Below are 24586 nucleotides of genomic sequence, written 5' to 3' on the forward strand. Positions count from 1 at the left end.
TCTCGTGCCTCAGCTGCCTAAGTAGCTGGGATTACAGGCACGTACCACCACACCCAGATAATTGTTTTCTTTTGTATTTTTAGTACAGATGGAGTTACACCATGTTGGCCAGGCTGTTCTGGAACTCCTGACCTCAAGTGATCCACTGCCTCGGCCTCCTAAAGTGTTGGGATTACAGGTGTGAGCCACTGCGCCTGGCCTATTTATCTGTAATGCCTGGCACATTTTCAGGCATAGGATAAACAGTCAATATGTGCTTGTTCAAAGCAAAGTTAAACGGATGGGATTTGTCAATGGATTCTTAGATATGACACCGAAAACACAAGCAACAGCAACGACAACAATAAAAAATAGATAAATTGTACTTCATCAATACTAAAAACATTTGTCCACCAAAGCACAATATTGATAAAGTCAAGAGACAACTTACAGGATCAAAGATAATATTTCAAATCATATATCTGTAAGAGTTCAATATCCAAAATGTACAAATAACTACAACTCAACAACAAAAGGACAAAGAACCCAATATTTTAAAATGGGCGAAGGATTTGAATAAACATTTCTCCCAATAAGATGTACAAATGGCCAACAGGCACGTGGAAAGGTGCTCGCCACCACCCATCATAAGGAAAATGCAAATCAAAACTATATTAAGATGCCATTTCATATCCACTAGGACAGCTATACAAAAAAAAGACACGGAGAAGGCAGAACCTTTGTATGTTGCTGGGAGGAATGTAAGATGGTATAGCTAATGTGGAAAATAGTCTGGATGCTCCTCAAAAAGATAAACAGAATTACCACGTGACCTAGCAATTCCACTTGTAGATATATACCCAAAAGAGTTGGAAATAGAGACTAAAACATGCTTCTACACCAACTTTCATTGTAACTTTATTCATGGTAGCCAAAGGTGAAAACCACATGTCTATCAACAGATGAATGGATAAACAAAATGTAGTATATCCGCAGAATGGCATAATATTCAGTCATAAGAAGGAAAGAAGTTCCGATTCGTGCTACAACATAAATGAACTTTGAAAACACCATGCCAGACCAGGCGCGCTGGCTCATGCCTGTAATCCCAGGACTTTGGGAGGCTGAGGAGGGCATATCATGAGGTCAGGAGTTCGAGACCAGCCTGGCCAACATAGTGAAACCCCATCTCTACTAAAAATACAAAAATTAGCCAGGCGTGGTAGTGTATGCCGTAGTCCCAGCTACCCGGGAGGTTGAGACAGGAGAATCGCTTGAACCCAGGAGGTGGAGGCTGTGGTGAGCTGAGGTCATGCCACTGCACTCCAGCCTGGGCAACAGAGCGAGGCTCTGTCTCAAAGAAAAAAAAAATCATGCTAAATGAAATAAGCCAACTCATAGTACAGTATTTAAGATCCCACTAATACGAAACTTCTACAATAGGCAACTTCATAGAGACAGAAAGTATATTTAGAGGGGCTGGGGGCGGGGGAATAGAGTTACTGCTTGATGGTTACAGAGTTTCCGTTTGGGGTGATAAAAAGGTTTGGGAATCAATAGTGGTGATGATGGTAAAATATTCTGAATGTAATTAATACCACTGAATTGTACACTTAAAGATGGCTAATATGGCAAATTTTATGTTATATATAATGTGCCTCAAAAAGGTTTTAAAAATTAAAGTAAATGAATGATTTACCATACCAGTCCTTTATCTTCTCCCAGATTAGATTTCTATTACCAATAGTTGAAATAACTGATGTTATATTTAACCTGCTTTTTTTTCCCCACTTGGACTGTATTCCTAATATAGTTTGGAGGTACATCAATATGATTTTTGTATAACATTTGTGTTGAATGAATGAATACGTGACTTTTAAAAAAAATTTTTAAACTCAATCATTATATAAATCTAGCAGTGCATTTATCACTTAGTATCTGCCAGGACCAAGAGATACAAGGAGAGTAAAGTATAGAAAATTCATTGCTCCAAATGTTGTCTCCCTAGTAAGGGAGAAAAATCCATTGTCTCCCCAGTAAGGAAAATCATGTATATCCCTGAAGAAACCTGTTGTGAAAATGAAAATTCCTTCAGGCTGAGAACTTTTTTTTTTTTTTTTTTTTTTTGAGACGGGGTCTCAGTCTGTCACCCAAGCTGGAGTGCAATGGCGTGATCTCGACTCACTGCAACCTCTGCATCCCGAGTTAAGCTGTTCTCCCACCTCAGACTCCCAAGTAGCTGGGACCACAGGCACGTACCACCACACAGGGCTAATTTTTTGTAGTTTTTGTCAGAGATGAGTTTTCACCATGTTGGCCAGGCTGGTCTCAAACTCCTGATCTCAAGTGATCTGCCCACCTCGGCCTCCTAAAGTACTGGGATTACAGACATGAACTACCACGCCGAGCCCAGGTTGGGAACTTTTGATGCTGTCTATGTTCTTCCCCGGAAGCAACGTTTAAAATTATGTCTTCTGGGAAGCCTTCTCTCAAGCATGGGCTAGGTTAAGCTCCCTGTCAAAGGCCTGTGCCCACCACAGCTTAGGCTTTTTTGATAATGCTCCTTCGAATTGGTGTCCCTAGCATGTGGCACACTGTAGATTCCCGATAAAAACATATTAAAGCCCGGCACAGTGGCTCACTCCTGTAATCCCAGCACTTCAGGAAGCTGAGGCAGATGGATCACTTGAGCTCATGAGTTTGAGACCAGCCTGGGCAACATGGAGAGACCTCCTCTCTGCTAAAAATACAAAAAATTAGCCAGATGTGGTGTCACACACCTGTGGTCCCAGCTACTTGGGAGGCTGACATGGGAGGATTACTTGAGCCTGGGAGGCAGAGGCTGCAGTGAGCCAAGATCGTGCCACCGCACTCCAGCCTGGGTGACAGAGTGAGACTTCATCTCAACAAACAAATAAACAAATGTGTTAAGGAATGCAAGTTGTAAATGTAGCCAGAGGATCCTAACTCTTCTAGGGCATCACAACAAATTACAGAAATTTAACTTCATATAGAACATCAAACTCCCTAGCTAAATTGTCAAATTAGAGTGAGCATTCTTTTTTCCATCTTTAATAGACATTCCCAGCCAAGTAGTTTTTTAAGCTCAAAATCTTCAAAGCAGCGTGTATTTCTTTGAGTTACTGTGGGGAGAAAAATGCCCCATACAATTTATTCAAGGTTCCATTAAGAAACCCTATGAAACTCTTTCCCTTCAAACATACGTAGTCTTAGAGAGTATGGCTGTGTGTGTTTGTATGTCTATGTAAGATACACATGCCTTTGAGACATATCATTTCTATCCTGAAATGCTCTAGTTGGATATTTCATGTTGCACAGGATGAAGGGCATTTAGAGGGATGGGGGAGGCAGAATCATTCTGAAGGCTACAGGGACTGAAGATTTCAGAAAGCCTGATGGAGCGAGCCTGGCTCTGACTATAGAGCCTCCTCCTCTTCAGATCCCAGGGGGCTCTTTCTCTGCAACTGTAGGCATCTTAATCTCTTTGAGCCTCAGAGTCTTTTTTGTAAAGGTAGAATCATTTGACCTGAATAATTTGATCATAGTAAGGGTTAAAGGAGGTGATGAGTAAAGTCTCTCACAATTTCGGGTGGTTAATTAAGCCATTCTCACCACCACCACCACCACCATTTTCTTTCTGATAAAGTAAATGAAGCAAGGCGTGTGATAATGAAGGCTAAAGGGCCCCAATAAACCAGGACCCCATCCCGGGCCCCACCATAGAGCCTAAGCTCTGTGATCTGCTGGATGCCTCAGATCTGAGAACAGCCACAGAAGAAAGAAACGTGATCCCTTTCTGAGGATCCAGGACCCTGAGTTACTGTATATACTCAGTTCATCAATTATCAACAGCATTTCCTGTCATATCCACACATTTAACAGTATCCTCCTTCTCAAGTGCCCATTGGCACACTCAATTTTAAAATTTACTTGTGAAAAAGAACAACAGAGATTTTCTACCAAGCCCATCTGCCTTTTAATTTTATTTCTGTCCCTAGGTCCCTAGTGGTTTTTGTTTTGTCTGGTTCTGTATTTACGTGGAATTGCTCAGGGATGTTTTTTTCTGGTTAGAAAGTGCCTGATTTCTGTAGCTATCTATGTGTGCACATATTACAAGAAGCTTCGACATTCCAAATGGTAGAGGAATTGTTTGTACAATGCTTGGTACTAGTTCCGGAGGCTTCTGTTCTGTCACTTTCCAGAAAGAATTAGGTAGTACCAGAATTATTCGAGAATCATTTATTTTTATGTAGGACATGTATAAAGCTTGCACCAAAACAAGCAGTGATAAAAGTACAGGGTTCTGCCTCTTGCAAGGAAATTTCTCAAATGGCCAGGATGGATTTCAGTCTATCAAGGATAAAACTGTTGAACTAGACCTCTGGCTAGTTCAGAGGGTCTCCATTTCCCATTCTCTCCGGCAAAAAATATGAACCAGTTTCCACTGGCAGTACTGGAGGTGATTTTCCTAAGTGCATGAACAAAAGAACAATGAAATCTCAGGGACTGAATGTAATTGAAAAGGGACTCACTTTCTTATTTGCTGATTACATCAAGGGGAAGTTCTCTCTTGGCTCAGCCCCAGTGTGTCTTTAATTCTTCTCTGTGTAAAAGGGAGATTAGGAAGCATTAAGGAGAGAACAGGCTTCAGGCTAGAGCCTTTGGCAGGCGACAGTATCCAATTAGAAGGTAATGAAAAAAAAAACAGTGAAAATAATAGAATGTTTTAAAATTCTTATAGTGGCAAATGATATAAAGATTCCTTTTTATGTATTTCTATTTTGGAAAAAAATGAGTTGGCTTAAGGATAAATTTTATGGAAATATTAATACACATGATCTTTTGGATATCACCTAGAAGATTCCAATCCATCAGGGGTTCTGTCTATATCTATAGCCTACGTTTTGCCCCTTTACTTCCAGCCTGAGGGTAAAGAACAAACATGGGAAATTTTGAATTTCTTGAAAATTCTACAGGAAATAGAATAATGGCCCCTTAGCTATTTCCTTCATGTTTAGAGTTACAGCCTGCTTTAATTAGATAATCTCTAAGATTCCTTCAAGCTGTAGCTGCTCACTTTTTAGATGAGACTGTTGGGGCTCAAAGAGGTAATGGAATTTGCCCAAATTCACAGGACAAGGAAGTGGCAGACCCAATACAAGGACCCATGGCTCCCTGTTCCCCATCTGCTGAGTGAAGCTGTCTAAGAAGGTTGGGGCAATATTCCTCTCTTCTACTGTTCCAAATGTGGTTTCATCCTGCCAAATCTAGCCTGTAGGTATTGGCCAAGTGGGACAAGAGGGGCCTCAGCTTGCCAACTTCGAGGCCAAGACCATCTGGTATGTGAGAAAGACATGTGTGATGATGACCTCAGGGATGAGATGACACCAGCCCCAAAGCCCCAGGAGACGCTGCAGTTCTATTCTTCCAAAGAGTCCAATGATGGTCTCTTCCTTCCTATGACATAGGAGACTACCCTGTGTTTATTGTTCTCACAGCCCAGTCCCAGGGTGGGCCTTCTGTGACTGCTTCCCAGCCCCACCCTGTCTAAACATGCAGCCTCTACTGAGCTCTCTTCAGCTATCCCAGCAGAACTTTGCTAAATCCTACTGCTGATAAAAGCCAAAAGCCATTTAACAAATGCCAGAGATGTCTGTGTCATTTTGTTTATTAGACTTGGTTCCCTTCACAGTTAGAGGTCTACTTATTTTTTAACAAAAATTTCTTTTTACTAAAAAATTGGCATAGGAAAATTACTTCCAAGACTCCTGTATGCAATAAGTCATCTGCCCATTTACAGTGTCATGCATAATACTACTGAGTCATGAATGGTGGATCCATTCAAAGACCAAAACCTACAAAGAATGCATTAGCCCAGATTTTTCCTCACAGGGATTTTCTTTTTTTCATTTTGTAATCAGGACATCTGGGAATTCTATAAAATCAAGTGCCTTGATATGAATAAAGGAAAAGCCTATTTGTTTGTTTCATATACAAGCAAAACAGATTCACAGATTTATCAAGAGAATTCTGCTATAATGATACCTGAGCTGGGACAGTGAATCTTTTTGAAAGTTATGTTAAGGATATTCCCTTAAGCACCAGAATTTACCCTCAGCAGTCTTGATAGACAATCCCAAATGGAACAAACAAATCATATGGATGAAAACTGGGAAGACAGATTTACCAAAGGATGGGGGAAATTGTGTTCCTCTCTCTCTCTTGCTCTGTCCTGAAATGTGGCTTCCACCTGCTCTTTTATTCTTCAATGAGAACTCTACATGAAAGTTCCTGTATAGAATGAAAAACCATACTGTGCTATCAGCAACTAGTTGAAAATCACTTCCTGAGCACATCTGGTGCTCAAACAGAAGGGGCTTGACATTCAAGCACAGGACAAGAACAGCAAAGTGGTCAACAGCATTGCTAGGAGGTCAGACTGCCCTCATTTGAGAATCCTGGCTCTAACACTAACCAGTTCTGAGGATTCAGGCATGTGACTTCACCTCTTCAAGCCTCTATTCCCTTATCTTCTAAAGGGAGATTATAATGAGATCCTCCTCACAGGTTGTGGAAGGATCATGTAATACCTTTAGAATGTGCCTGGCACTAAGTTTTTATGGTTTTGATATGCATGTGCCAACAATAATAAAAAATTGCTAGCAGTGTTTGTGCATGGTGGAGACTGCTCCCTCCAACGTGAAAAAACAGGGTCCTAAATTCTCTCCCTTGCCTCCTGCTGTATTTAAAATAGAATGAGTAGAATTCTCATTCCAGCTTACCTACCAACTCAAGATCTTAATATCAAATAAATTACTTCCTTTCTGTATTTGTCGGGACTCTTTCGGTTCTATGTGGCACGAACCCTACTCACACCATCAGACATAGAATGAAATTTATTAAAACATGCAGTTGGGAAGTCCAGGTACCAGCTTCAGGTACTATTGGATACAGAGATCATAAATGACTAAAGTCTGTTGATCTCAGGTACCAGCTTCAGGTACTACTGGATACAGAGATTGTAAATGACTAAACTCTGTTGACCTCTGGTACCAGCTTCAGGTACTATCGGATACAGAGACTGTAAATGACTAAACTCTGTTGACCGCTTGTTTTCTGATGCATTATCCTCATCCTTAGCCTTCTCTAATTCATGGCTTTGTTTCTACTGGGTCTTGTCTCATTCTTACCTATTGCACACAAGTTTCTTTTACATGTTCCAAGATATCCCTGATCATGTCTTCCAATTCTGTTTCCCAAAAGATAAAACCTCCTTTTCTTCAGCTCTACATGAGCAAAGTCCTAGAAAAGAATTAGAATGACCAAGCTTGGGACTTGGAAGTAAAAGCTGGGCTAATTGACATGATTGGAGAAATGTGGTTATGATTGTCTGGGTCTACATTACATACCCAACCATCTCTCAGTAGACCAACATTGAATGGAATATATCCACAGAAGAAAGAGGGGTGTTCAAAAAAATGAGAAGAGTTTTACCCTCTCAGAGAATGAATTTCCCTATGTTGAAGGGTTTACATCAAGATATAAGTTGTTCTTGATAAAGGAACATGCTGGAATCTCAACAAGAAAATGGAACATATTACTTTTCACACTCTTCTGCATTTTCTCAACTTTATTGTGCTTTAATAACCCAAGACTTTGCTATCCTCCCCAGTGAAGACTTGGTTTGCTATTTGTTTTGCTTTTGACTTTGAGACCCACTGAAGCAGAAGACCTTCAGAAATGCTTTCAATTTGACATAGTAAGATTGTTGTGAGGAAAGAAAACAATGACTCTTACTGGTGTGGTTCCTGTATCTGGACCATAGTCTCAAATACCCACCCTTACTCAATTTTCACATCCCAAAGAAACAGGGAACTGGCCTCCAGAGAGTAGTTTGGGGTCTTATTTTCAACCCTAATCCCTTTCCATTCCCTGTCCTCCAGAGTAGTTTAAGTGAAGGAAATGCAGAGAAGAGGAAATCATATAGTCAACTATTTCCAAGAGACAAACTTAAGATGAGTTCTGGGATGTAACTCTTATAAGCTATTTGAGCTTTAAAGTCATGTTGCCTATCTGAGCCTCACCTTCCTCTCTTGTAAAATGGGATAGGGTTAACTTCTGATAAGATTAAATGAAACATTGGGAAGGGTACCTTCTGCTTCCAGGTAAGATAAATTAACAAGGTTTACCCTGGTTAACCCTCGAAACACCTGAAACAAACCAACAAAAAGAGAAAAAATACATAGAAAAATGGTTTTCAGGACTCTGTGCATCAAACTACAAAAGAGTGATCCCTGAAACATGAGGAAAAGATGATGGTGATAGGACTGCAATGGCCCCTGCTTACATTTTTGAAAGGGCTTTGGCAGTCTGTGGTGCAGGGAAGGGGATCTCATATGAAGCCTGGAAGACTCTGAGTTGAAGAGTTGAGCTGAGTAACCAGGGAAACCAAGGTGGCTAGAGTACACTGGGCAGAATCTTGGAAAGGACAGAGCTGCACTTAGAGAAAATTCCAAAGATCATGAGATGGTCCTGCTTGAATATTCAACAGAGTACTAGTCAGCACAGGCATCTTAAGAAACGATTCCAAATAAAGGAAAGAATCATCCAAAATATTAAAAGGAAGATTGTCTGGTACTCACACAGGACCAGAAATAATGTCTTTTACCCCAGCTATAACCCATACTTCTTAGGGAATTGGGTAGAGCCCTCAGGAAGCTCTTGCCTTCCCAGTAGGGAATAATAAACCCTAGACTGAACACTGCTCCAGACCTGCCTAGGAAACAAATAATAAATACGAAGACCAAAAAATCATCAAATTGTTTCCAAGCAACTCCACCACATCACAGAAAAATCTCAAGAATAGTTACAGAAATACAAAAATATCCATTACACAATAAGGTGAATTCACAATGACTAGCATACACACATGACCAGGCATGTAATGAAACCAGAAAACACAACACAAATTGAGAATAATTAATACATTAAAAGTGACCCAAAACAGTCATGGATATTAGAATTAGCAGACAGTGACATCAAAATGGTAGTTATAACCATACTCCAAATATTCATAAGTTTTGACAAGATACTTTGACTCAAAAAGACAAAAGATATTTTTAAAAAAAGATTCACATTCAACATCTAGAAATTAAATCTATAATGTCTAAAATGAAAAATACGTTGGAGATTATTTCCAGATTAGACATCGTAGAAGAAAAGATGTGTAAACTTGGAACTATGGCAATAAATACTAATCAAAATAAAACTCAGAGAGAGAGAAAAAAAGCCTGAGTAAACTAAAGGACAACTCGAGGCAGTAACTGGATTCTGTGAAGGAGAGGATGGGTAAAGGCAGAAAGAGTATTTAAAGAAATTGTGGTCAATTGCTTTGAAAAATTTAATGAAAGTTGTTGTATACTTACAGACCTAAGAAACCCTATGTCTCCCTGGTACAAGAGACACAAGGAAAACTATGGAAAACTACCTCACAATCAAAATTGGCTCAAAAGTATCAAATTCATAATAAACATCTGCTTAATATCAGTGATAAAGAGAAAATTTTAAAAACAGCCAGAGGGGGAAAAAGACAAGTTATGTCCAGGAAAACTAAAATAAGGGCAAAGGAAGATTTTTTGTCAGAAACAATGCAAGTAAAAAAAAGAGGAACAACATCTTTTAAAAACTGAAATAAAAATTGAAAGCTAACAACCTAAAATATACTGAGTAAACTATCTTTCAAAAAGTCAAAGTTAAATAAATACATCTTCAGAAATACAAAAGCTGAAAATATTAATCACCAGCACACACAAAACCAATAAATGTTAAAGTAAATCCTTCAGGAAGAGAGAAAATGGAGAGATGAAATGGAGAGCACCTGAAATCGTAGCTTAATGAGCACTTATATCATATTTTTAAATTATTTAAACTGTCCAGGCACAGTGGCTCACGCCTGTAATCCCAGCACTTTGGGAGACTTAGGCGGGTGGATCACTTGAGGTCAGGAGTTCGAGACCAGCCTGGCGAACATGGTGACACCCCATCTTTACTAAAAATACAAAAATTAGCTGGGCGTGGTGGTGAGTGCCTGTAGTCCCAGCTACTTGGGAGGCTGAGGTGGGAGAATCGCTTGAGCCTGAGAGCCAGAGGTTGCAATAAGCTGAGACTGTGCCACTGCACTCCAGCCTGGGCAACAGAGCAAGACTCTGTCTGAAAAAAAAAAAAAAGGATAAAAGAAACAAAGAACAGATCAAAGAGAAAAATGACAAGATGGAAAACTTTAAACCCAACAACATCAATAATCATATAAGTGTAAATTGTCTAAGTGTCTCAATTAACAGGCAGAAATTTTCAGACTGAATCAAAACACAAGATTAACTATATGCTGCCTGCAGGAAAACACATTAAATGTAGACAGATAAAATATATATCATGCTAATACTTGTCAAAAGAAAGCTGGAATGGCTATATTAACATCAAAGTAGATGCAGGACATGGAAAATTACTAGGGGGAGAAAAGGTCGTTACATAATAAAAGGATAAATTCATCAAGAGGACACAATTCTAAATGTTTGTACACCAAATAACAAAGTATCAGAATACATGAAACAAAAACTGATATAACTGTAAGGGAAAATGGACAAATCAAAAATTATTGTGTGATATTTCAATATCACTTTCAATAATTTATAAAACAAAAAGAATATCAGACTATGAAAGATTTGACAACGCTATTAACAAATTTGTTCTGATTGATGCGTATAGACTCTCCACCGCCAAACTCAGAACACACATTCCTTTCAAGAGTACACAGAACGTTATCAATATAGGCTATATTGTGGGTGATAAAACAAATCTCAACATATTTAAAATACGTAGGTCCTACAAAGTATATTCCTTTCCTGCAGTTGAATCAAAATAAATAAAAACAAAGTATATTCCTTGCTCACAATGGAATTAAATTAGAAATTAAGTGTATTATTTGATCACAATAAATTATAATCAATGACAGGAAGATATCCAGAAAAATCTCAAAATATTTGAAAACTAAATAACATACTTTTAAATAACCCATTAGTCAACAAGGAAATTGAAACAGAAATTAGAAAGTATTTTGAACTGAATGAATATGAAAATCAACATTTAAAATTCTATGGGGTGCTGCTAAAGCAGCACTTAGGAGAACTTTTGTAGCAGTAAGTACCTATATGATAAAATAAAAAAAGTCTCAAATCAGTTACTCAGCTTCCACCATAAGAAACTAGAAAAAAGAAGTGCAGTTAAAAATAAAGAAAGGTAACTAGCATAAAGGACATAATGAAGATCAAAGTAAGAAATAATGAAATAGAATGAAAAATGGAGAAAATAAATGAAATCAAAAGCTGGTTTTTTGAGATCGAGTTAGACTGGCCCTAAGAAACACAATCTTACACACACACACACACACACCCCATAATATCAGGAATGAGAGTGGTAACGTTACTACAGAATCCGCAGATCTTAAGAGCATAATAAGGGGAAAATATGAGCTACTTTATGACTATAAATTTGACAGCTTTTAATAAAATTGACAGGCTTGAAAGATACAACCTATCAAATCTCACTCAAGAAGATATAGACAACCTGAATAGCCCTGTGTCTCTTCAAGAAACAGAATTCTTAAATTTTTGCAAAAAATAAGACTCAGTTCCCATAATTCATAACTTCTCTGGTGAATTCTATCAAACATTTAAGGAATAAGGAATAATAATCCCACACAAATTGTTTCAGTAAATTGAAGAAGAGGAAATACTTCCCAACTGAGGCCAGTGTTAGCTTTATATCAAAAAACAGACAAACATAGTACAAGAAAATAAAATTACAGACCAACATTCTTCATATACGTGGGTTTAATTTGTTAGCACCTTATTTCAAACTATTGTATCTAACGATATCTGTAAAGGATAATACATCAAGTGGGGCTTATCCAAAAAATGCAATCCAAGGACGAAAACCCATTAGTATAATTCACCATACTACAACTAAAAGAGGAAAACCATATGATCATCTCAACGGATACAGGAAAAGCATTTTTAAAAATAAAATATCCATTTTCCGAAAATAAAAACTCTCAAAAATTAGAAATAGCAGATAACTAGAAATAAAAGATAACTTTTTCAACTCGATAAAGTGCATATATGAAAAAACTTACAGTTAACACTAGATTTAATGGTGAAAGACCAGATAGCTTTCTCTTAGGATTAGAGACAGAACAAGATTCTGCTTTCCACCATTTGTATTAGCATTTTACTGGAGGTCCTGACCAGTGAAATCAGAGGCAAAACAAAACTAAACAAAACAGAAATAAAAGGCATTTAGTTTTGAAAAGGAGAAGTACAATGTTTTAATTGGCAGATAACATAATTGTCTATGTAAAAATGCCAATGGAATCTACAAAAAAAAAATCCAGTAGAAATAATGAGTTTAAAAAGTGCATAAAAAATAAAAATCTTTTCTAGGCATAACAGTTAAATGATTTAGCTGGGCAAATTGGAAAGAAGCAAAGTCTCAGCAGAGATTGCGACCAGTGAGGCTTTTATAGATCACATGACGTGACAGTGAATTGGAAATTAAACCTACCTTCCAAGGTGAGAGCTAGTAAGTCATACTCAGCAAATAAAAACATACTTTCTAATTTTTCTCCTCACCAGAAACTACTTGTCTATTTGTGCTGTTATAACAACATACCTGAGACTAGGCAATTTACAAAGAACAGAAATTTATTTCTCACAGTTTTGCAGGCTGGGAAGTCCAAGATAAGGCACACGCCGTTTGGTGTCTGGTGAGGGCTGCTCTCCACTTCCAAGATGGCACTTTTATGATGTATTCTCTGGAGGAAAGGAAGGCCATGTCCTCACATGGTGAAGGTGGAGTGGCAAGACAGCTGAACACTCTGAATGAAGCCTCTTTTACAAGGTCCTAAGGTCCTTAATCCCATTCTCAAGGGAGGAGTCCTCATGGCCTAATAACCTCTTAAAAGGCCCCACTTTTAACACCATTACGTTAGCCTCCAAGATCCAGCACTTGAATTTTTTTTTTTTCTTTTGAGATGGAGTCTCGCTCTGTCACCCAGGAAGGAGTGCAGTGGCACAATCTCAGCTCACTGCAACCTCCACCTTCCATATTCAAGCGATTCTTGTGTCTCAGCCTCCCAAGTAGCTGAGATTACACACGTGTGCCCACCACACCTGGCTAATTTTTGTATTTTTAGTAAAGACAGTTTCACTATGTTGGCCAGGCTGGTCTCCAACTCCTGACCTCAGGTGATCCGCCCGCCTTGGCCTCCCAAAGTGCAGGGATTACAAGTGTGAGCCACCGCCACTGGCTGGCAACTGAATTTTAAAGGGGACACATGCAAACCATCTCTCTCTCTCTGTCTCTCTCTCTCTCTTTCACCTCAGTTCATAGTTCCACCCTTTGATCATTTGCCTAGGCTGGAAACTCAAAAGTCATTCTGATTTCTTTACTTTCCTTACTTTCTCCCCACATCGAGTTCATCAACAGGTTTACTCCCCAAACCTACTCAAATCTGCCCACTCCATTCCACCTTCAAATCCACCCTTGTCCTGGCTGGCACCACCTCTTACTGTGTTTCAACAGTCTCATGATTTGTCTTGCTCTTTCCACACGTCCCCTTCATCATCGCCCCGACCCTCAAAGTTATCTAGGCACCAGCCAGAGTGATCTTTATAAAACTGAAATTGGATCCTATTTGAAGGGTAATAAGAAGCCTGCCTTTCTTAACTCAACCTATGCCAACCAATTGGTTAGCTACATTTTAGCTACATTGGCCTTCTAAAAGTTCCCTAGGTTATCAGCTCTTTCCCACCACAGGGCATTTGCAAATGTCACCCTCCTGCCAGGAATCACTTTTCTCTCACTCCATATGGTAACACCTTCATCCTGTAGGTTTCCTTAAATCTCTCCTTCCTGACACCTCTCCTAACTCATCTTTATAATGCAACTTCTTGCTTCTTGGCTAAACAGGTATAACAAAGGTACCCAAAATTCAGAGACTCATTCAGAATAGACGTATATTTCTTCCTCATGAAATGGTCCATAAGCAGCCAGGCAGCCTAAAGCAGTAACTAAGCCTTGCTGAAGCTCCTTCTGTTTCTTCTGTTTTGATTCACTCCCATTGTCTTTGTCTGGGCAGCTATACCAAAGTACCATAGATGGGGTAGTTTATAACAGGTTATTGTTGTCAGTTTTGGGGGCTGCAAGTCTAAGACCATAGTGCTAGCAAATTCTGCATCTGATGAGGAACAGCTTCCTGGTTGATAGGTGGCTGTGTTTTGGCTGTGTCCTGACTAGTCCCATCCACAAGGGTTTGACCCTCACGACCTAATCACTTTCTAAAGGCCCCGTATTCAAACACCATCACATTGGTGATTAGGTTCCAGTATATGCATTTAGGGAGGACAGAAATATTCCTTCTACAGAACCTATCCACACGGTGTTAACGCCATTCACAAGGTTGAAGCTGGCTTCCCCATGCATGGCAAGGGGAGAAAAGCAAAGCTCTTCCTCTAAGGACATGGCTTAAAAAATATACACATTTTCTCAGCTCACATGCCATTGGCCAGAACTGAGTCCCAGGGCCAAACCTGGCTGCAAGCACGCCTCTAAGTATAGTTGCTAACCTCAGGGAAGATTACTGCTAAAGGAAAAATGAGCAAGTGTTTTGTGGCATGATTATCAGTATCTGTCAAACTGCCCTACTCCTATTCATTCTCTATCCAAAACTCTCTGTTTATTGGACCAGTTAGCAAATGTGTGGCTGCCCACAAGACTTTCAGCTCCTGAAGAAAAGAGAACAATTCAGTCTGGTATATCTCCACACTAAGACTTCTGTTTGTTTGTTTCTGTTTTGTTTTTTAATTCTTTGTTAGTTTTATACTGCTTCTATACATTCTTTTTTAAACAGCTTTATTGATATGCAATTCACAAAGCATATAATTTGCCTATTTAAATGCATAATTTCATATTTTTAGTAGATTTGCAGGATATACCACTATTTCCACACTCTAATTTTAGAGTATTTTCTCCCCACAGAAGAAACTCCATACCTATTAGCTGTCATCATACATTCTCAAGGTAAAGCCTCGCCTGGAAGATTGTTCTAAATACATATTGCTACTCAGTGAACTTTATCACTTTGTCTTGGAGCCCAGAATAAACAAATAAAATTCTACCATCGGGCAGGTAGTAATTATCTCATTTTGCATTGCCTCCACCATACACATCTGTGAAGGGTAGAATTATAGCTCCCATGTTACAGAAGAGAATACTCACGTCTGGGTCCCTCCTCACTAGGTTGAGGATTTTGAGAAGTGTTAACCCACTCGTTCAATATGGATCTGTCTGAGTCCTCAGCTTCAGCTAAGCAAATAAAATGCATATCCACATCTCTTAGAAAATTCTGCCTTCATAGGGCTTCTTTTGGCCTGGGTGTGCAACCTGTTATATAAACAGTATTGATTTTGTTGTTGTTGTTGCTTTTTTTTTTTTTTGAGACGGAGTTTCGCTCTGTCACCCAGGCTGGAGTGCAGTGGCATGATCTCAGCTCACTGCAAGCTCCACCTCCCGGGTTCACGCCATTCTCCTGCCTCATCCTTCCGAGTAGCTGGGACTACAGGCACCTGCCACTACACCCAGCTAATTTTTTTTTTTTTTTGTATTTTTAGTAGAGACGAAGTTTCACCGTGTTAGCCAGGATGGTCTCGATCTCCCGACCTTGTGATCCGCCCGCCTCGGCCTCCCAAAAGTGCTGGATTACAGGCATGAGCCCCCACGTCCGGCCAACAGTATTGGTTTTGAAAATGAACCCTCACAACCTGCTGTCTGATCTGCCCACCAACCACTTTCATATCAGGCGTTCCGATTGTGCCATCATTTTCCCTAGTGACATAAATATCCACACCAACACTCAAAAGAACTGGACATCTTCACAGACAAAAATTTTTCTGTTTCTTAAACTGTTCCCCAGCTTGCTCTCACGGTTGGCAAGTTGCCTCTGTTGAATCACTTGATATTCTGACTTTTCTTACAGTAAACTCTGCAAACAACCAGGAGGACAGATACTCTTTCCTAACTGTGTAGATTCTGGATACATGGAAACTTGAGAACATTCAGGGTGCTGTTTTCTCAGAGAAGGCCCTCACAGTTTGCATCTACTTGCTTTATTTGAATATAGCCATTTAATGTATCAAAATGAAAATTAAAATTGTCCACAGTAGCTACCTCACAGCTCCTGGTCCTCGCCACAAGCCACAGAGTTGCCAACTGTTGTCGTCTGCACTTTCTCTCTTTCCAAGGAGTTCCCTTTTGAAAGGAACAATGGCCTAAGCCAGGTGAAGCTGGCAAGGGTAGGAGCTGCCACTGGAGGCTCCGGCTGAGAGGCAGCATGGTGAGGGAACCCAGGAGGAGGGCTGTGCAGCCTTGCGCCACTCCTGTAGACTTTGATGTTTTGAAGATATATGGAAAGCAGCCAGGGAAATTCAGATACACTTACCCAGTAATTGATTATTCAGCTGCATCTCAGAAAGACATAGCTTGGCCCAGGCTGACAGCTATTGTTTCCTTTTGCTGCCTTTCAGGGTGGGAGCCAAGGAAATGTGGGTCAGAGATGCAGCCTTAGGGGGACCGGAGGTAAGAAGTTATCCAGCCCAGGAAGCATATTGTTCAAATATTTGCCAACTTCTTTTACTTCTAGTCTGAGATGGGCAGTGGTGAGAAATAGGACCTGATAAAAAGAGCCATTGATGAACGGGTGGAAAAGGAGGGAAAATGAGTGCAGACTCTATGGACAAATAGAATTATTGTAGGTTTAATGATTTTTCAATTCTTTGTGGGGTAAGTCATATGAATACCCTATAGTTCAGTGTGTACACAAACATTTTAGGATAATGAATATTAATCTGATCTACCATGCATTTGTCCCTCTGCATGTTGACTTTCATTTAATTTTTATTTATACCACTGGAAGACCTCTGTTCCTCTCAATGCAATTTTCTTGTTATTTTTGACAGATGAACAAATGCCCATGCTAATTTTTGAGTAATTACTTCTGTTGGTTGTTTTTCATAAGCATAATGGGCCAATACTCAGGCTAGGAAACAAACCTTAGAGACCTGTTAGGGCAGTGATTTGAACTTGGTGCATATGAGTATTGGGGGAAGGGTAGAATAAGAAGGTATATACCAGATTTTCGCAGGGGAAATTCATGTACACACTTTAAAAGATTTTAAAATTATACTACTGCTTAGATTTAATGTGTTTTAAACAGTTTTATAGATTTGGAAGATTCAAGGGAGTGAGCCAGCTTCTCTTTTACAGACAGGTAAACTGATGTCCAGAGTGATTTGCACAAGGCCGCCCAGCTAGTGGAAGTGGCAGACTTGAGACTTGAAATCATTACTCATTCTAACCTCAGCCCCGTTTCCTGATATTCATATATTTGTGGCTGCAAGGACATGGTTTGGTGGTTGCAAGGACAGGGTTTGGTGTCTGTTCTAAATATCTCTCTGCTAAAGAGAGGAAAACGAGGATCTTGTGAGTGGCAGTTGATAAGTTCTAGATGCAGTGTTTAATAAATGTTATTAGTTTTTGCAGATCATTGTGCTAAGCATTTTATGTGCATGATCTTATTGAAAACTCATCACTATGCTACAAGTTGAGTACTATCATTACCTCCATTTTGCAGTGAGAAAAGTGGTACTGGGAGAGGTTCAGTATTTTGCACAGTCACATAGTTAACATGTGGTTGATTCAGGATTGGAGCACACACAATCTGACTATAGAACCCATACTCCTAAATGCTGGAACCTATAAATATCTAGCATCACAACTGTTTTTGTTCTCAAACAAGGAAGGCTCTAAGTTTAGTAGAATGGGAGGAGAATTTGAGCAGTGTTCATTCTCAGGGTTCTAACAATATTATGGGTTGCCTTAGCATAGAGTGAGCTGAACATCACAGAGGAGAATCAAACCAGTGTTGAATATCCACTGAGGAAAGATGTCTTCAATCCGGTGTAAGGCTATTGACCTTAGTGAACCTCAGGTCTTTTCCAATACTGAGAGTCTATGACTCTCGCAACCCGCATTCTGTGCCTTGCCTCTAGGCTTCAGGTCTGCTAACTTTGGCTTTCCCGCTGGTCTCTCTCAGATTGTGGCACCTGTTGGCATTACAAAAGTATACACGGTCTTGACCATACTGTTAAACTGCCTTCACATAAGAATATGTGGGAATTCTAGAAAGAAGAATTTTTAAGAGTTTAGTGTTTTTTTTTTTTCTCATGCCAGTGAATCAGGCAATAAACAACACCCAAAGAGCAGGCCTCTTACTTGAGTCCCAGCTGGTACAATGGTGTCACCTGGGCTTATTGTAGGGTGTTGAAACCCAACAAAAGTGATGAATCTTTGCTTGAAAGCCACTTGCCACACAGCCACCTAGCAGGATTCTGGAAGCTCAGGATATTTGAGCAGGAAAGGATTTGATTACCAACTGAAAGGCATTTTCATTTTGACATATGAGGAAACCAGAGAGAGCAAGTAAGTTGATTTATGTCACACAACAAGTTGGTGGTGAAGTCAGCAAAAATTTGGGACAGCCCTGAGATGTTCCTGAGGAATTCTTCTGTCCATTTTTTCATCTATCCAATAAATATCTGTCTGACCCAGAGACTGTCCTTAATTCCTAAAGTGATGACAAATTATTAGACAAAATGTAACACGTTAAGTGGCAGAACATGTGAAGGGAGAGGGTCCACAAGTGTGGACTCATCTTCTAATAACCATCACCAGTGCAATCATTTACAATTGGAAAGGACAGGCTGCTGGAAGGCATGGGGATGTCCTGGCAAGGCAAGCACAACCCAGATCCCTGCCTTTCTCTGTCTTTTCCCATTTCTGCACTTCTTTGACAGTTTTGAGCTGATTCTGGTCATGGCCTGGAGGGAGAGAACATTCATGGCAGCCCCAAAGAAGGACAATTAGGTTTCACATTAGCTTCTCTCATGACTTCATCATTGACTGTTTCTCTTTGTTGAAATATTTGAGAAAATAACCCCAGATAGATTTCTGGAATACATGAGACTTGGAGATTTTTAAATAAAGGACATTCCATGGAGAACAAGCTTAAATATTGACTCATCAGAGGAAGCACATTCTCAAGGTAATGCCAATGGGTTCTGGAAGTTGAATCTGAGCTCTGCAATTTTAATCTGCGTGGACGTGGCTATGAGGCAGTTCTCCCCAGATCTCCAGTGTCTAGCTTAAATAAGGATAGAAAACAACCATTAGTCACCCCATTTCTCCTAGTTTTCATTTCCCTTGCTATGCTTGTTTTCTTTCTCCTTTCCCCTATCCTATTTGCTACCAATGTGACTGAGGAACTTTCACCCAGCCTTGATGAGAGCTAACCTTGCCCATTCTTCTGTTTGGAAATAACCAACTCATAGTGCTGGAGGATGAGGCCATGGAAGCATCTTTGTATCTGGAGATAAGATTCAATTATTCCAGTATTTGCATGCCCCCCACCCTCCTTCTGCATTAGCTTAGATAATCCAGTGCTGTCCAAATGATTGTCTCTCTGCATCTCCACAGTGTGAACATTTATTTCCATCGTCTCCCATATTTTCCAGTTATGTGTTTGCATCTGATACGTGTCTCGGTGTTCTCCAGTGTTGATCCTGTTTTGTTTTTGTTTCTCCCTTTGTACGGTCTTTAAGTACTCCCTGATGGTGTGCGTTGTGTGATTTCATATCACGAGAATGGCGTGGCCATGGCAGTGAGGCCTTAGGTTGTATCATAAATCAACCACAGTTTGGAGATTCGATGACAAGTGTGATTTATAGGCTATTTCAGCTCCGATTTCCATAGAGTTATTCTCTGATTCACAATTATTCCTTAGAGGAACAAAAAGTAAAAGAAAGTGCAGTGTGGGTGGTAGGCTGCCTCCCTAGATATTCACAATAGTCATCATATCCATATAGGAAAGCAGATATTTATGCTTTCTAATGGGTGAATATTATCCATGGCAACTGGGAAACTGTCAGAGCTGGAAAACGTGACTCAACTAAACATTATTTTCCCTTGACCTTGGTAAAACAAGACTAATTTTACACAGTGGTCAAGAGAATTAGACAGTTGCCAATAATTTATGGTAAATCCCCAGAATGAACCTAAACTATCAATATATAAGTTAAATGATAAATTTTGATGATCAACTTTTGTTTACATTAAGTAGAAGCATGAAATGTGATCAATTTTACCAAAAGATAAGTCTTGCCACACGTATAGGACTTTTGAAACTTGTCTGCCCCAGCTAGGGTGGACCACACAATATTATCTTCCAAACTGGGATGTTTTTGAGTGTGAAAAGGAATGCATCGAATTATTCCAGGAAACAAGGAGTACCAGGAAAACTGGATCAAACTGTGACTCTTATCACATTAATGATTTTTATTATATCTTCTATGCCTTATCACCAGAGCCTTAAGAGTAAGGATCAAGATCACATGGTTACCTTTTTTGAGAGCTCATTTCATTATCTGCTAGGGGTTAAGAATACATTTGTATTGAATGAATGAAACATTGATGTTTGAAATAAACTCAACAAGGTGCCTGGTATAAGTGTCCAGTAAATTATATTAATAAGTATAATTTCGATATAAAAATGAGCATAATTTATTATAGTTTAGATGGTCAACATTTTTTGCAGATGCTCAATATTAGTGGTTTTCAAGATGCTTTAAAGTTTATCATTTTTTCACTGAATCTCTTTTAGTGCTTTACATATGTAATTTTACCCAGAGCCTTAATATATACAACTTATAAAACTAAGCATGTATAGGTTGGCAGAAATCTTTTCAGCATTTGCAGTAATCATAAAGCACACCTTCAGATCCAAATGCTTCATTTGGGGCAAAATTCAAACTCTAAAACTCTAAATAAAACTTGACTAAAGTGTTAACATATGAGCTAAACATAATTTGGAGGAAAAAAATCCCAATACTTTTAGCAAGTTCAGAAGTGCATTAAGGAAGAAATAAGAAAGACTTGGCATTCACTGTGTTTTTGGTTTTCTTTAAAGTTCAACACTTAATGATAATGCATGTTGAGTCCTTAGTGATCCATTCAGCTGAACTTTAGAGATAGAACAGAACAGAAAAAGAAAAAGACCACCGCTAATTGCATCATTTATCTTTAGACTCTTGTACACCAAAAAAAACCTTCAGTAGAAAAGAGATTTTCTGAGTGAGCTCTATGGTATTCCTTCTAAACCTCCTCTTCTCTCTGACCTGCTCAGTCCTTGCTTTGACTCGCTAGGCCTGTGTGGATAGTTGTTGTTCATTGTAATATTTGCTGAAATATAAGTAGATTCTTCCATGTTATTGTGATCCCAGAAGATTCCACAGAATGTTCCTATTAAGGATTGTGAGGGCTGGAGCAAATATTTGAATTGACTGTTTTTAGGAGAAGCTTCTTTCCCATGTTCCACAAAGCCAGAGTTGTTGATGATGAGTTTGTGCCAAGGTCTTAGCAGGGCCATGCCCAAAACTATCAGGCTCAAAGCTCTGGAATCAGTTGGCCAATGGCTGGGCCACAGTGGGGCTTCTCTGCCATCATACATACTTTTGTTTTTTGGTTTTTTTTTTTTGCCTCACTAGACCTTAGAACATCACTGTATTAGGTATCTGTTGCTGCATAACCAGTTGTCACAAACTTAGTGACTCAAGATAACATATATTAATTATCTCACAGTTTGTTTTTTTATTTATTTATTTTTGAGACAGAGTCTCTCTCTGATGCCCAGGCTGGAGTGGAATGGCATGTTCTCGGCTCACTGCCACCTCTGTCTCCTGGGTTCAAGCGATTCTCCTACCTCAGCCTCCCAAGTAGCTGGGACTACAGGCACCCACCAACATGCCCAGCTAATTTTTGTATTTTTAGTAGAGACGGGGTTTCACCATGTTGGCCAGGGTGGTCTGGAACTCCTGACCTCAAGTGATTCACCTGCCTCAGCCTCTCAAAGTGCTGGGATTACAGGCATGAGCCACTGTGCCTGGCCTATTATCTCACAGTTTCTGTGGATCAGGAATCCAGCACAGCTTGGCTGGGCCCTTGGGTATAGAATCTCTCACAAGGCTGCAATCAAGGTGCCATGGTTGGGTTCTCATCTGAAAGTTTGACTGGAGAAGCACTGGTGTCCAAGCCATGTGGTTGTTTTTCAGAATTCAGTCCCTGGAGGTTTATTGGATTGAGAGTCTCAGTTCTTAGCCAGCTGTTAACCAGAGATGGCCCTCATTTCCTTGCTAGGTGACCTCTCCATTAAGACAACTCACAATATGGCAGCTTGCTTCATCAGAGCGTGAAAACAAGAAGAGTCCAAGAAAGAGGGGAATTTCAAGACAGAAGTCACAATCTTTTTTTATTACTCATTTTTTAAAAATTATACCTCAAGTTCTGGGAAACTTGTGTAGAACGTGCAGGTTTGTTACATAGGTATACATGTGCCATGGTGTTTTGCTGCACCCACCAACCTGTTATCTACATCTACATTAGGTATTTCTCCTAATGCTATCCCTCCCCTTGCCCCCCATCTCCTGATAGGCCCTGGTGTGTGATGTTTCCCTCCCTGTGCCCATATGTTCTCATTGTTCAACTCTCACTTATTAGTGAGAACACGTGGTGTTTGGTTTTCTGTTCCTGGGTTAGTTTGCTGAGAATGATGGTTTACAGCTTCATCCATGTTACTACAAAGGACATGAACTCATTCTTTTTTATGGTTGCATAGTATTCCATGGTGTATATTTTATAACCCAATCTTGGAAGTTACATCTCATCATCTTTACCATATTCTTTTGGATGGAAGGAGATCCCCAGTCCTCTTCACTCTTTCAGTGGGAGAGGATTGCAAAAGAATGTGAGTACCAGAAGGTGGGGTCATGGGGGCCACCTGTGAGTTCACCTGCCATAATTACTGTAGGCTGTTGGGGACTCAAGTGAAGTGAAGGAAAAACTAGAGGTCAACACTTGTCCAAGAAAGGCATTCAAGCCCAGTGTCTCTGAACTGCTGTGCAGCCTCCTCAAGTATCACCTCCTCCCTAAGCCTTTTCTGTCTTCCGTGAGCACACTATGTCTACTGAGTCTTATGGCCATTGTGTCTGCTCCTGTAACTAACCAGAAAGCTCTTCTGTCAGCTCCACCTACAAATGGCTCCTTCTTTTTATATGTCACCTCTTCTCAGAGACCACCTGAATACCTATTGAACACTTATTTACTAACCTCGTACTATGTGTTAGGCACTGCCTGGGACCCTGAAGCAAATAACAGAAAATTTCCAAAATATGGAATCTCAAGGAATTCTCTATTTAGTAGAAGAGAGAAATAAGTAACTAGCACTCAATTCACCCTATAACAATTTACTATGGGAGACGCAAGGGCAGGGTGCAGACGTAGTAAACTACAAACTCTCAGTGGGTTGGGAGAAATATACTAATTTGCCCATAAGTTGAAGTCACACTCCTCAGTCTAGCACAAAAACCGTTCACAACTGGTATCTCTTCAGCCCCCATGCTTCTCACCACATGATCCCATTCCAAAGAAAAAAAGTTGGGTGGGGAGTCTGTGTTGTGTTTTTCCATGTGTTTTCCCTTCCATGTGTTGTTTCCTCTGCTAAAAATCTCTCTTCTTGCCTGTTGAACTCTTCCGCATTCTTACAAGGATCGAATCAAACCCCTTTTATAGAGACTTGCCCAAATCCCTAGAAATTTAAGTGGCTACCCACACTTTTCTTCCACAACCCTAGATACATAACTTGAATAGCATGTGCAACATGTATTGCAATTGTGAATGTGACTCTTTTACTAAACGGTGAGCTCCTCGGCGACAGAATATTTCTTCATCACTGTCCCTACAGAGCAAGGCTGTCACTAAGGAGTTTCTCAGTAACACTGGGAAGAATGCTTAAGAAAAAACGGTATAACACTCTTAAGCTATTCCTCACTCACCTTGATCTCTTCTTTCAGATTGTGTAAATGCCCACTGAACTTCTGGCTGTCTGACTCTCAGCAGGAATGTTTTCAACACCTGGCCATCCTATAGTTCATGAGAAGTTCCAACATGCCCACCCAGAAATTAGAGACCTGAACAACCCCTGACTCTAGTACTGCCTTTGCACCCCAGTATGAATTCGATACATCTGTCTTCAAAAGAACTTAAGATCCAACATGAAAGTCATGGAGGAAAACACTGTCTTCACATTTAGAAGGTGGGGTTCCAAAGCGTGAATTTTTCTGTCTGGTCAGGATTGCTTTCTTATTTCTAGGGTCCCCAGGTCAATTGATGCTTTCTCGCTTCATGCCTCTGTTCTTAAAAGAATTTCTTGACTGCGAACGTTCTCTGTGATCTTTAAAGCACAAACTTACACTATGATAATATCTTATATGCAGTCTCCAATGTATTTCAATGTAGTGAAGACATGTCTTTTCTCCGCTTTAAAATAAACTTTAATGTGTTTTTTATTTAGGAGGTCTCACTCTAC

Source organism: Symphalangus syndactylus, chromosome 11 (assembly GCF_028878055.3).
Source record: "Symphalangus syndactylus isolate Jambi chromosome 11, NHGRI_mSymSyn1-v2.1_pri, whole genome shotgun sequence".
In the NCBI taxonomy this organism is placed as follows: Eukaryota; Metazoa; Chordata; class Mammalia; order Primates; family Hylobatidae; genus Symphalangus; species Symphalangus syndactylus.